Raw genomic sequence first — 14,926 nt, forward strand, 5'->3', positions numbered from 1 at the left:
ATTTGAGACTGGCTGAGAAGCCATGGAAGAGGATACTATGGAGATTTGTTACCCTGGAAACCCTCCACCCAGAGAGAAAAGAGAGCACAACAGAGCACACAATGCATTTGTAGTAAGTGGATAAGTGAACTCAGTTTATTTTTGTACCTGAACAAGGACTTACAAAAATGCCATAGCTTAATTACATGAGATAATCATTGAAAGATAGAAAAATGTAGCATCTTGCTCAAAGTGAACGTTTAAAATGTATTATTAATTTTACCACGCAACTCCTAAAACTATCACTTTATGTTGTTGTTAGTGTTCATTATTAGTGTTTTGGACTGAAACAGAAATATATGTTGCTCCATTATCAGCCTCTTCTCATTTCTCTCCTCCCCATCCCATCATTCAATCCCTTCTCCTCATTTTCTGCAATGCTCCAAAAAAGGAGCAACTCATGACTAGGTGTGGAAAATTGATGTCTTCACCTTCAGAGCAGACTGTCGGTCTTCAGGGTGCAGTAAAGTCACAGGGGGAGCTGAGGGGCACGTGGCCTCAGGCAGGGAACTTGCAGACTGCCAAAAAGGAGGAGGAGCAGGTGGCGTCATTCCAGGTGCCATCCAAGAGCATCAGCACACAGTGTTCCCCAGAGTCAGTGTTGTTGGGCTCACCCTTGTTCCAGTTTCGGTAGGTCACTCTCCTTCCTGCCATATCCACAAACTGGCCTTCATTCTCCTTATCTGTTATGCCTAGGAAGGCAGAGTCTTTGACCAAACTCTGGATGGCCTGATTCTCTTCAGCGTTGGGTGGTGGCCATGGAGGCCTGGAATTGGGCACACAGAGCCTTAGCACTGTCAAAATTTCTTGTTTTGCCACTGTTCCAGAAGAACTTCTTTCCAACTTTTTTGGTGACAGAAAACTGTGGTAAGCCATTCTTATAGATCGTGGCCGCCATTAGAAGATGGCGCCGGCTTCCACTGTGGCCTGTGGTAAACAACTCCTTTTATGGAGAGTTGGCGCGCAATTCCTTACCGCCCTATGAGAAAGATCCACGTGGCGGCTTAAGATTGGTATGCGGGAGGCTTTATTAGGCTATGCTTGGGCGCTCTGCGGCGGGTCACTAGAAGATGATACTTGAATCAAGGCCTGAATAAACTGCTGAAAGAAGAATCCTGTGTCGTGTTTTCCCTTGCCGGCCAGGGGTCGCGACAGAAAACCATAGCACTAAAATGGGAAAAAGTAGATAAAACTGGCTTGTTTTAAACTCCTGTCCACTGTATGTTTAGGAGTTAAGTTTTCTACAGTAGACTTGTCAGATAAAATAAACTTAAATTCAAATTAAACTAGTATATTCTGTTTTTGTTAAGGCTCACAACCTTAAAAGGAAGGGACACCCTGGCACACTGGATCAGAAGTCTAGAACACAAATAACTTGGAATTCTGAATCCTACGACACCATTAACTGGAGACTAAACAGAAACGTCTCAGCCTATTTGGCCCCAGTCAGAAAGAACAAGTTTGGTCCCATTGCCAGGTCTAGAAACCAGCATAACAAAGGGGTATAGATACCATTTCCAGTGAGAAAAGATCAGAGTACAGGATTAGAGTCTCCTAAGTCCAACTGATTTCAGTTGATAAACCAATTTTTACCACTTATAAGCTCTATTGTGCATTTGAGCAAGAAATTTAAATTCCTTTTGCCTTCATGTCTACTTGAGGGGGCTTGTGAGGACTTTATGATACCAGAATAAAAGAAATGTCTACCCAGGTACTAGAAAATTATATATATATTAAATAAATATTCACTGACTTTCACCATTCCCTCATTTTAAGGTGCTTAAAGAACAAGAGAGAAAACTTACACTTTTTGATGCTTTCCAATTCTGCTTTGAAAGCTGCTCTTTCAGAAGAGCTCTGCTAGTGTCACATGCTAGAAAATTAAAACAGAACAAAGGGGTATTGTTGAGAAGGAGTCCCAGAATGTACACATAAGGGGGTGGGTACTTTTTAAAAAATAGTTTCTTTTACATTGATGTATAAATATTGAAGGAAGATGAAAAATACTAAGAAGCAAAAAGAAGAAAAATACCTCCATTTCCACACAGTCCAAAACATCAGTCTTCATCTGATGACTGTTCTAAAGACACCTTTAAACACCCATGCACACATGCACTCCCTGGTTACCTCACATGACAGAAATCTACAGCCAAAGCTCTTCACTACATTTTCCCCCCAATAAATTGCTAAAACAAACCTCAAAGGCAAAAAGAAACCTTTGAAGGAATTTTTATTATTTGAGTAAGGAGATTCTGAGGCAAGTTGTATTTCATTGATGGCAAAAATAGCAGCTTCTATCATAAAAAAAAATAGAGGCTATTTTGACACTCTTTGAAACTAGGTCAGATTTGTGACTTAATAGGACCAATACAGTGTGGCAGAAATGGTAATGTATGTGTTGTGAGCATCAGGAAGCCTTGACGATTCTATTCTTTTTACAACTTGGAATCTTAAAACTTCTGCTATTTGAACAAGCCCTGGCTGGCCTGTCAGATAAGAGGTCCGTGGCTCAATTAATCTCCTCAATCCAGCTGACACCCACATATGAATGAAACCATGGACCATCCATCAGTTGACCACAGACTGAGATCAGCTAAAACCAGAATGTCTGTGGCTGACCCACAAAATTGTATTTAAATAACTGGTTGTGTTTTGAACCCACTAAGGTTTGGTTTGATTGATTTGGTTTGGTGAAGAGATAACTGCCATTACATGGATGTACTTTCATGGGAAAAAAGACATATTAAGTCCACACTCAGTTGTCCTACTTTCTCTCTCTGGGCCCAGGGTATGCTTGGTGAGGAAGCAGCCCTGAGAGATTAGTAAATCTGTACTTAGGCATTGGTGGCAATGCCTCGAGGCTCCAAGTAACCTAGAGTGGGCTGAGGGGGCCTTGGGACAAGAAGCAGAGTCAGGCCTCTTCCCTTAAAGTGTCAGTAAAAGGACACCTCCCACCTGATATTTTGGGTTCCAGAACTCTGAGCACCTTTAATTCAATCTTCTCTAGATGGATCTTACCTGGACATGTTCCAGGGTCTCCCTTTTTACCCACTGCCCCTTTTGATCCAGGGGGACCTGGGGGGCCTGCAGGTCCTAAATTTCCAGGTGGGCCTTGGAAGCCTCTGAGCCCTTGACCTGTTGGAAGATAAAGAAAACATGACTCATTATCTGTGCTTTTGCTTTCTTTTCCCAAGAACTTGGTGTGGAATCCCTTCCCAGAGAAAGGAGACATTGACTCAGGGCCAACCTCTGAACCCCTGATTCCAATGACTCAGAGAAGAAATAATCCTCCTGTGTTCCAAGGGGGAGCCTACCCTGAAAGATGCTTTTCTGGACAGGCAAGACAACATATGTCACAAAATGATGGGTGGAGGTCTGAAATGGCAGAGGACAGGAGATGCATCTCTGATTTGAGTTATATTATATAGTAGAGAAACAGTTAACCTGCCTAGATAGGACATTCCTCCTGTTTCCCCAGCCAGTTATATCTGGAAGATAAACAGTCACACAGCTGGAAGAACCAATGGGTACCTGGTTCTCCCTTTTCTCCCTTGGCTCCATCACGTCCATCTTTGCCTGGGAAACCATTCATGCCTGGAGGAATACAGGCCATCACTGGGCAGGTCTTTTGAACCTCCCTATTGGTTACAGTATATAATGTCACCAGACTCAGAAGAAGGAGAAGGAATGGTAGAAACAGGAACATGGTCCTCAGCTTACTACGAGATAAGTCAAGAAAGATTGTCTTGTTTAGTTAAGCAGCCCATAGTTGCCACACATGCCCTTTGTCCTGAAACTTGGGCACAGGCAAAGAATTAGTGGGTGACCCTTTCCTGGCCTCTAGATTGAGTATTTAGAAAAGGAAACCTTCCTTGTAACATTGTTGATTAGTATTTTAACAAAAGTCAGCACAGTGACATGCAGCAGGGGCCTTAGAGGGCACCACCAGAGCCCAGGCCTCTGGTGTTGCTGCTAGAAGACAGGGAATATGCTTCCTGTGGCTGTGAGAGCAAAACCACTACCTATCTCCACTCACTCATATCTGTTGGCTTAAGAGGTGGGAAGGCAGGAGAACCAGGTATCTGCAGAAGCTCTCTCTCTCCCCCCACCTCTCTTTGTGCCATCTGCAACCCAAACCCCAGTTTCATATCTGTGCAGATGATTTCCCTCCAGAGCCACTCAACTCTCATTTATTCAGTTCCAGGCACTAAGTTGCAGACAGTAATACAGAGAGGAAGCGTTAGGTCACAGTCTCAGATCAACTCATCTGCTAGTCACTAACCTACCCCAGAAATAACTTTTGATTATGCTTTTGATTGGTGTTTTATCTCCCACAACAAAATATCCCACTAGAAACTTCTCAATATCTTTGCCCAAGCACAGTGTTAGATCCCTCTCTACTTCCCGTCATGTTTCCCCTGTATTTTCTGAGTCAGAACCTTTGGCAATTAGACAAACTGCCTCTCTCTCCTTTTTCAAAATATCTGTCTTCCAAAGCTTTCTTCCAGTTATTCCTTGCTGGGAAAGCTTAGCAACCCAATCCCATGGAAGTAATGCTCCATGGCTCTCTTTGAAAACAGAGGCAGTCTCCTTTGCAATAGATAATTAAGGAAACTTGATGGTGTGGTTTTCCCCAATATGATTTCTGTCTGCTTGTGCCTCTGCCCATTACCTGTTGAAAGGCTCCCCCAGGTCTCTAGAGTCAAGTTGAACCCCTAGAATCTTGATCAAGGAATGCATATCAATATAAAGGACTTACTATGAGGCTTCTGCACAGCAGGATTTCAGCAACAAAGAAGCTGGCCCTCCAGCCTGGGACTGGTAGATGCCTCAGAGCAAGGAAGGAGGCTGGACTTAGCAACAAACCTTGTGAAAAGGGATAGCCTGGACCTGGCCTTTAACCTCAGACTAATAAACAACTCTTTCTAGGAGATATTAGACTCACCTAAAGAGCATTCCCTGGGGCCTCCAGCACACCACTAGGTGGCTGTCTGCTTTAATATAGCACCATCATTCCTTTGTCAACTCTTTTGCCAGTTCTCACTGAAGAGTTACCATGAGCACAGTTGACAGATTAGCCATGTCAAGGTCCTTGTCTCCAATAGAGAAAAATACAGATACCCATGAATGTACACTCATTCTCTTGCACACCAGCTGTAAACACAAGTGTGTACATATGCACATATATTATCTGTGAAGGCATGGCAGACCTCTTGCTGCCACTGGACAATGGTTCCTGCCTCAGGCTCCACACTTGACATCTCCCTGCCTGTAAATGCCCTCCCTTCTGTGCATGGCAGGCTGGCTCTTTCCATTCTCTTAAAATACACCCATCTCAGAGATTCCTGTCTAATCTTACATAAACTAGTCCTACCCAGCCTCTCTGTCCTCTTAGCTTGTATTGTTTTCTTTCATATTTACACTTAGATACACTTACATTTCATTCACACTTATACTGTGTCATATAATAGTCATTTATTTTTCTGTTTTTATGTCAGACTTTAACATTTTGTCCATTATTAAATGTACAACTCAGTGGCAGCAAGAACATGCAGACTGTTGAGCAACCATAACTATTTTCTATCTTCAGAAAAATCTCATCATCACGAACTGAAACTCTTTTCCCATTTGAATAGTAACTGTCCATTTCCAACCCCATCCAACTGCTGGTAACCACTTCCACACTCTGTCTACATGAATTTAAATTTTCTAGGCATCTCATATACTTGAAACCATGCAACGAATTTCATTTGGTTCCTGACTTATTTCTTTAGCAGAATATCTTTGTTTCATCTGTGTTGCAGCATGTATTGTAATTTCATTCATTTTTGAAGCTCAATAGCATTTCACCATAGGTTTATTTCACATTTTGGAAAGTTCAGTTTCAATGACTAAAAATACTCAAAATAACTAAATTATTTTCAACATGTAAATGGATAAACTGTGGTACATCATATGATTGAAAGCACAGGGGAAAAAGGAACAGACTAGTGACTCATGTAATAACTAGGATTAATCTCAAGAATATTATGTTGAGCAAAACAAATTTAATCTCAAATGTTTACAAGGTATATGATTTTTCATATAAAACATTCTTGAAAGACATATCTATACTCAAAGAGAACAAATAAGTTCTTGATAGGAATAGAAGCATAGAATAACTATAAAGATTTCTAGTGGGAAGTTTTATTGGGGGTGATGAAACTATTCTGTATCTTGGTAGTTACAAAAGCTTATGTTTACAAAAAAAGAATCTTCAGAGAGCTGAACCTGAAGAAAAAGAAAAGTATCTAGATAAATAATCTCTAAATCCAAACAGCATCTGTATCTTAATGTTGTATTAATCAATTTCCTGGTTTGAATACTTGTACTATGGTATGTTAGATCCTGTCATTCATTAGTGAACAATGATGATTGAAAGGCACATGGTAATTTTCTTTATGATTCTTTCAACTGCTAAGTTAGACTAAAATGATTTCAAAAGAAAAAAGTTTTTCAAAAGGAGTCTTTAGAAATCTGTGAGTGTTGCAAAGACCATTCAAGCTTCCCTTAGAACTTTGTCCAAGTTTCACAACGTGAATAGCCTGTGCAATGGTTTGAAGGTAAGAAAGAGTGGGCTGGCTTCCCAATGGTAACACTATTCAGTCTGCCCAGTTCACAGTGTGAGGTCCCTGTGATAGGAGAGGAGGCTTGCACTGATTGATAATAGGACTTGTCAACTGTGTGAAAAACTTTGGGGATTTTCCCACAGGTCTTTGGAGGCATTCCAGAAGGAAAGAGATGATAACATTTGAATTTTATAAGGTTTGTTCTGACTACAGTGTAGAGAAAGATTAGAAGAGAGTCCAAATGGTGAAAAGCTGACCTACATTGAGAATTGATTGAATATGAAGTGATGAACAAGAAGATGTTTTCAAGTGCACACAAGTTTCCAATTTAAATACATAAGTACCATACAATTAAAATAAAAAAAACAAGACAAAGTTGTGGGAAGCCACTCCTGAGCTATTTAGCATCTTCATGGGACTTGAGCAAAGGAGATTTTGGTTTGGCATTGCAAGTCATTTTATGGCTCCTCCCACTTAATGGATTACACAATGCTGTGACCTCAGTCTTTGCTGGGCTAGGAAATCTGCTCTCCTAGCTCTGGAATTGGGTGTAAACCCTTGGGCCTGGACAGCTCACCTCCTACCTTATTTGGCAAAAGAACATTCTATTGAAAAATCTTTGATGTTCCCCCCATATGAATAAACCAAACATGGGTTCTCACTTTCTGTTTTTACAGTGTTGAAGCTCAACCCCTAAGGTTGTAGAGCCGTCCTGCCCTCGCCTTTCAAAATTACTTTCGGTGTTGTGTCTTATGGTGTTTTTTTCACCACCTTTATTTTCCTTAGCTTTATTTCGTAGCCAGCTCACTCCAGGCAGAGGAACTCTATTTCCACCATTTTTGTGGGACATGGGCGGGAAAAAAGATGAGCAAGTCTGGGAAGAGGATGGGTATCTTGTGGATAAATGAGCATGTTCCAGTAATCAACTGGGATAGTGTAGAAGGGATGGAACAATATACATTATGAAGCATAATTCACTCAATTCTGAACTAAATTTCTTCTAGCTCTTCTTCTGGATTAGTCAGTTTCCTATCACTATAATATAATCCCTGAAAAAAATCAACATATGAAAAAAGAAAAGGTTTATTGTGGTTCATAGTTTTGAAGTCTATGGCTGCTTGGTCCAGTTGCTTTTGTGCTTGCTTCTCTACTTGTAGTGAGGCAAAGCATCATGGTGGAAAATTATGGTAGAGAAAGTATGTTGACCCCATGGCCAGGAATGAGAGAGAGAAAGAACTCAGTACTGCACAATCCCATTTAGGGGCAAGCATTCAGTGACCCAAAATCTCCCATTGGGCCCCACCTCTTAAAGTTTCCACAACTTTCCTAAAGTGCTGTGGCCTGGGCACCGAGCCTTTAATACATGGACCTTTGGGGATATTCTAGATTAAAACAATAGCAGCTGTCATGAAAATGTCACGTTAGCTTGGGACATTGAGGGACCCCATAATATGAGCATCACACAAGGCCTCAGGCCCATATGGGGGGCCTCATAGGGGCCCCCAAATACCACAAGTGTGTGAGCCAGATTCCCTTTCAGGGTCCCTTCCACTGGACCATTCTTTGGTTTGTGAAGGGCCTGGTTTCCTTACTTCCTGCTGACCCTGTGCCTGCAGACATGCTCAGGGTGGTAGAGAGTCACATGGCCAAAACAGATGATGGCTATTAGTTTGGGGCCTAGAGGTTCAGCAGGCATCTTGTTTATCTCTCATCACTACTCTTTACTATCCAGAGCTGCTACCATCTGCTCCAGTGCAGGAGGTAAATGAGGTAATTGACATTAGGTCACCCTGGAAATACTCACTTGAACCACAGTGTTTGCCTTCACTGTGTACTAAGTTCCAAGGCCAAGAAACTTCATTGCCCAAACATGACATTTCCCGGGATTGGGCTGGGTTGGGAGGGCACTGTGCAGGAAGTCAGTCTGACATTTGACCCACAGATTTGAGCACCACCCATTTATGAGCACCTTCCTGCTCTCCAATCTCCAGCTAGAGCTTCTGCACCATGAGATGCCTCTCTCTACATGCATCAGCCTCTGATTACACACTCTGCTCTTTACCCCACATAAAAGCCCACTTTCTTCAGGATTTCAGGGACTTCCCAACACTGCCTCCCTTCTGAGAGCTCCTCTGGAATCTCCCTCACCCCAAGAGGCTGGCAGAGATGACTGCCTCTCTGACCTGTAGGAAGGTGTCGCCCTCCCATCTCCTTTGTTAGCCTGGGTGGAATCTCAGCTCTGCCATTTCCTCTTTGTCTAATTTGGCCAGATTCTAATGCCTTTATGGTCTCAGTTCTCTGTTGTGTGAAAGAGGGCACCACTGCCTTGGCTGTGCATTGTTGCACACTTGTGGGGTCCACTCCAAGAGTGCATGGCACAGCTCCCCAAGGCAGTCTGCTTCAGACAGGCCTTCCTCCTCTGCAGGATGACGGGCCATAGTTTTCTTAGCTTGGAAGCAGTGTTCTTGCACAGTCCCATCTGGGAGGCAAAGGGTGGGTTTAGAATCAGAAGTATTGGTTTTGACTCATGATTGTGAGTTTAGACAAACCACGTACTGGCTCAATGTTGGTCTTGACCTGTATAAAATAAGATTTTGAGCCCATTCCCTTTTCCACAGGATGCTGCATGCATCACAGAGGCAATATGTGGGAGTGTCTTCACCCTCCAAGGCTATCAGGAAAACACAGTCAAAGTCAATTATTTTATTTTATTTTCAGATTTGAGTTTTCTTTTTCCTATCTTTTGCAGGAGGGTAATTACACACAACAGTCCACCAAACTTTTTCATGGGATTTGGTTTGGTGTTGGGTGATTTGAAGGGAAGTTTAAGAAACTGTCAGGAAGCTGGGCAACTCTGATTGGGTATCTTAATTTTGTGAGATGAGTGGAGTAGAGCGAGGCAAAGCTATACTTTGTAAAGGAGCAGCTAATATTCATGTTAAGCAGGAGAAGGGCATGTTTTCCACTTTTGTGGTTCACAGAGCATCTCTTTTCTCTATATGTAGAGACATTTTGGAGTGATTTCATGTTTCATACAGAGAGGTTTTGTTTTAAGTTGGTCTTCGGTGAAATTGTTCATGGTCGGCAGGAAATCCTACAATGTGGTCTGACTGAGAGACAAGTGACAGTACCTGTCTCTGTCAGCAGTGCCCCTTGTGGCTAAAATGTTCTCCCTCTCATACTCTCTATCCTGTACACTCTCTATCCTGTACTGTCCTGTGTTTCCACTCATAGTATTTTTTCCTTGCTTCTCACAAACTCTGCGAGAATCCAAAGACATCATGGGCCTTCTTTTCAACAAAGACAATTATACAACAATGCACATACCATTTGCAAATGTATCAAGGAATTCATCTGTCCCTATACTCATACTGGCAGGCAAACCCAACTGGCAGGCATTTAGGGGAAGTTCAGAAATTTAAGGAGTTGGGCATAAATACCCCTGACTACCAGTTTTTGTCTCACTTTGATTGCTAAACCCAATTTCATTTAACACTTTGATTCAACCAAGAACAAGGGGACCCCTTGGAAGAAAAAATTATGAAAGTCTCAAGACAAAATCATAATATGTCTTCCCTGGTATTCTCTTAGCTCCTATGTTATCTTTCTGGGACCAGAGAGAGCAAGGTCAGCTCTTGCAATAATGAATTAATTGCACCATCAATTTAGTTGTCCAAAATCCCACACTGTACACTTGGAAAAAAAAATTCACACTCTATGTATCCAGGTATGTATGAATACATGTACTTATGTATATGTACTGTGTCACGATTTGATTTCTGTATATGAGTCTAAGCCTTTTTATAAATTGTGTGGCTCCACATATGATCATACAGCACACCTGGGATTTTGAACTCTGAAGGGATTCAACACTCTGGAGCTATTTAGGAGACAGAGATCACAAAGTAATCTAAAGAGGGGAAATTTAAAACATAGAATTATTAAGCTATGATTAAAAAGGTAATAATAGGATATTAGAAATTTCCTGTGGCTCAGGCCCCATTGGAAACGTTGTTGTTGAACCTACTGAATGGCCAAGAACTGCACTTGTTTGCTGAGCCAGAGTAGCTCTGCAATCATGGGGTAGTCAGGAATCAGCCCTGCAGACCAGGGCAGGACAGGCAAACTGAAACTGGTGGCCCTAATGGCTGCCCAGTGAGAGTGGGGTGCAGATGCAGCAGGAGGCCTGGAACACTGCTTGGACCATGGGAGACCTGGGGGAAGGGTACAAGCAGAGGAAATCCCAGGCATAGTGGTTAGGAAGCCCCAGGGTCTTTCCCTGTTTCTAGGACTGCAGGAAGGTTGAGTTGAAGCCAGGTGGCTCCTCTAATCTCTCTGACTCCCCAGGGTGCAGGCCCTGGCTCTACAGGGTATTCTCAACTCATAAAGCAAACCCACTGAGGCACATCCAGAATCTGCAGGAAACCCTTGTTCTTGTGACATCACTCTAGCACCATCTGTTGAAAAGCTTGTCACTGTGCCCACTTGAAAAACACTTAAAGGGATTCTCTCCTTGATCAAGAGCATAAATTGAAGGGTAAATTTGTCGCCCAGAGTCCCCTGATAATTGGCAGATTAGGTGTGTCTGTGTATCTTCATGTTTGTGTACCCTCAGGTCTGGGTACATAGCAAGTCTAAATATGTCCTGAGTGTGCCCTCTGTGTGCAGAAAGGACAACAAGGATTCCTCAAGCTGGGTTGCACAGGAGAGGCTGAGCAGGCAAGGAAGGTGGAGGGGTGGGCCTGGCTGGTTCTGGGCTCAGAGGTCCTTTCAGGTCTTCCTCTTTCTTTCTTTCTTTCTAGGCACAACCAACTGGCTCCCAGCCCAGTTTAGCATTAAAAGAGCCACTTAGATCTGGAAATCTCAGCCAAACACCCACAACCACCCCTCAGTAGTAGGAAGGTAAGAATTTAGGAGAGGCTTTCAAGGATGGAAAAGTAGAGATCATGAACAAGAATGACCGAATAGTAAATTTGGGAAGGATAATATTAAGGAAGGAGTTCTCTGGCAAAAATGCTGAGAGGAGACTGGTTCCAAAGGGCTTGGCTTTATACCAATTGCTCCTCCTGATCAGCTGGGTGCCCAGAAACCAGGCCAAGTCAGTGGAGTGGCATGGGAGGGTATTAGGGACAAGAGAGGTGCACACATGTGATTCTGCTCCATCCCTACCTGAGCATAGCTACGTAGGCAAGGGCCCTTACCTGGTTAAACCTGTTATTTACTCATAAAATGGACTTAGGAGAGTAACTAGCAACTAAAAATGTATCAGAAGGCTGACTGCTCCCCCTGCTCCCTCAGAAAAAAAAAACAGTGAAAGAAAAGGATTGCTTCCTAAGACAGGATAGACACAGAGGCCTAGAAAAAGGGGTGTCTGACTCAGGAATATTTGCCCCCCGCTCACTCCCATCTTTAAAGATCCATAGAAGGGTGGTGGAGGAGGATCTTGTGCTCTCCAGCATCTCTGTATGGCCTCTAAGAAACACAGCAGGGGATGGGGACTCACTGAACTCTGAGGACCAGAAGCATTTGAAGGAAACACATTTTGGGTGTCCACTGGGAAGGCATGGGTCAGTCCTGCCACCTTCTGGCCACAGTGAGAACAGCAGAGGCTTGGGATGGATGCACTGAGAGCCAACACATCCCCATGCCCATTCTTTTTGCATGTTCTACAGATTACTATCCTGAATCTGCTATAGGTCAGTCTCTGGCACAAGATGGAGGGAGACAAAGGAGAATAATTTCCTTTGTGAGATGATAATTTAGTGGGGTAAGTAAAACTTACATTAGCACAATTTCTGCTATGAAGAAAAAAATAATATTGTAGAGAACATCCAGAGATTGTGCATTTCTGGGGAAGAGAAACAGTTCTAAAGTATAGAAGTACAAGGAAGCTCATTGTAGACTGAAGGAAATGCATTTTAATTCCAGAGGTAAGGAAGAACTTTTATATTTTAGGGACCATATCTCTTGATTCTCTCAGAGTGCTGAGCATCATGTAGATGGCAACTCTGTTGGTCTCCCCACTATATGTCATTTCCCTTTCCAGGATACTGTACGGACTGTAGGTCCTTGATAGACTTTGGTCTCTACGTTTTGGCATCTGCTCTCTGGACTGGACTCAGGATCTTGACCAAAACTTTTGCTTTGAACTCTGTTTCTAGATGTGAGCTATGGTGCCTGCCATGACAATCTGGATTCAGGTCCTCTGTCTCTGGGTCAGTTCTCTGATCCTGACTGAAGAATGGGATCAGATCACCTTGTCCCTCTGCTCTGGTCTCTGAAATTAAGACTCAGGAATCAGGACTCCAGAATTTTTTTCAGAATTCATTCCATTGCGATGAAATTCAAGCTGCAATTGAAATTGTGGTATCTGCTGTCTGGTTATTCAAGACTCTGTTATGTATATTGAACCCTGAGTCAAGCCATGAGGAATCTCTGCTCCAGGTCTGGTGGTGTTAAGGCCCATAGGCTGGTTCTCTATTTGAAGCTACTGTTTCATGAGATTGCTACTCTAGACTATAAGATGAGATTTTCATAGGAATCCTCATTCTAGACTAGAAGCGTAGGTAAATTCTTCATCTTATAAATGGAGAGTGCCAAAGAACACATTTATTTAGTTATTTGTTTGTTTGTTTATATTTTAGAGATACAGTCTCACTAAGTTGTCCTGGATGACCTCAAATTTGTGATCCTCCTACCTCAACCTCCTGAGTAACTGAAATTACAGGCATGAACACTTCTTCTTTGAGAACTACTCTAGGAAACTGTTCTAGACAGTGGTTTGTCCTTGAAGGATCAGAGGCTCATGTATATCTCTTGAGGAGAGGTTAGGACTTTCTGGACCCTGAGGTATTGAGCCAGCCCACACTCAAAAAGAAATTGGGACAGACAACTTCAGACACTAGACTATGAAGTCAGGAGAGAGGATTTGATTCACTGTGTTCATCTGCACCTTGCAAACTGCTATGTAGAGACCATATTAAGCATTTGATAATGAAGAAATCAGTAATAAGAATTAATGAGAGGAAAAATTCAATTGTTTAGAAAGATTAAAGGGAGGAAGAAAGAAGAGGCATTTATTAAGCACCTGATATATGCCTCAGTGTGCTGATTACTTTGTAGGCGATATCTCATTTAGTTTTCACAACACTTGTAGTTGGCACACATTATGTTACTACTCCCCACCCTGTTTCCATGAGTCACTAGGAGGAGTCACCACTGGACTCAGGATATGGTAGCACTCAGCCATGGTTGAGCCCAGCGAAAGGATACAAAGCAAATCAGCAAACATTAAGAAACGAAAAACACATGAGGTGAAGTCTGGAGAAGGCCAGGTGTAAGCTTCCAAGGGTCCTCTCCTGATGGTGTCACAAAGGATGTGCTTAATGCCTCTAGTAAGAAAATGTGACAACACATGTATTATAAGGCATACTGAGGAAGTTCATCAGAAACTTAGTATTCAGGATTATTTATTGGGTGCTGGTAAAGTAGGCAGTTTCTGTCTAGAATATACTGCAATTCCAGGCTTCTGGATGGAAAATAGATGTTTAGACTAATCAGTACTGTTTATACAATGCTTCAGGCACAGTGAGCCACTCTGAGACATTCTGGGATAGTTTAATCAGCTTTTTCATGGTGGTGAGTAAAAAACTCAACCAGCAATTTCCTCCTCTACAACTGTAGAGGAGGAAAAGTATACCTGGAACAAGAGGTCTCAGTACTTAGACAGCAGGTTCCACTCCTTGTGGCTCAAGGTAAGGCAGCAAATCAGAGTGGAAGAATGTGGTGGAGAGAAACAGCTCCTATGAAAATCCGAAAGCAGAGAGAGCGACTCCACTCACCAGATACAAATATATATCCCAAAGTTATAGCCCCAATACCCCAACTCCTCCAGCTACCACTCAATTTATCCCATCACGTGATTGATTTGCTGACTGGGTTAAGACACTCATAACCCAATCCTTTCTTTTCTGAACCTTCTTGCATTTTCTCATACGTGAGCTTTCTTTTGGGGAACACCCCACATCCAAACCATAACATGGGGATGGATGGGAACTCAAGAAATCCAAGTTCTGAGACTCCAATCAAAGGCCTGTCTTGCAGGTAAGCCTTTCTAAAGAGGACAGGTTCTGGCTGCCCTGTTATTTGTTTCCTCCACAGTAGTTTGAGGGACACTCAGGCTCTGGACTATGACCCCAGTGCCTACTCACCTGGGCCTCTTTAATGATCTCAAAAAACAACTTGCAGCTTTTAGAGGGATGTTTTGGGGAAATCACAAA

At 42.6% G+C, this 14,926-nt stretch overlaps 1 pseudogene; it reads right to left on the reverse strand.

The window, feature by feature from the left end:
- Positions 1–537: 537 nt before the first annotated feature.
- On the reverse strand, positions 538–9,927 carry LOC114083621 (mannose-binding protein C-like; annotated as a pseudogene).
- Positions 9,928–14,926: the final 4,999 nt, after the last annotated feature.

Source organism: Marmota flaviventris, chromosome 4 (assembly GCF_047511675.1).
Source record: "Marmota flaviventris isolate mMarFla1 chromosome 4, mMarFla1.hap1, whole genome shotgun sequence".
Classification (NCBI taxonomy): domain Eukaryota; kingdom Metazoa; phylum Chordata; class Mammalia; order Rodentia; family Sciuridae; genus Marmota; species Marmota flaviventris.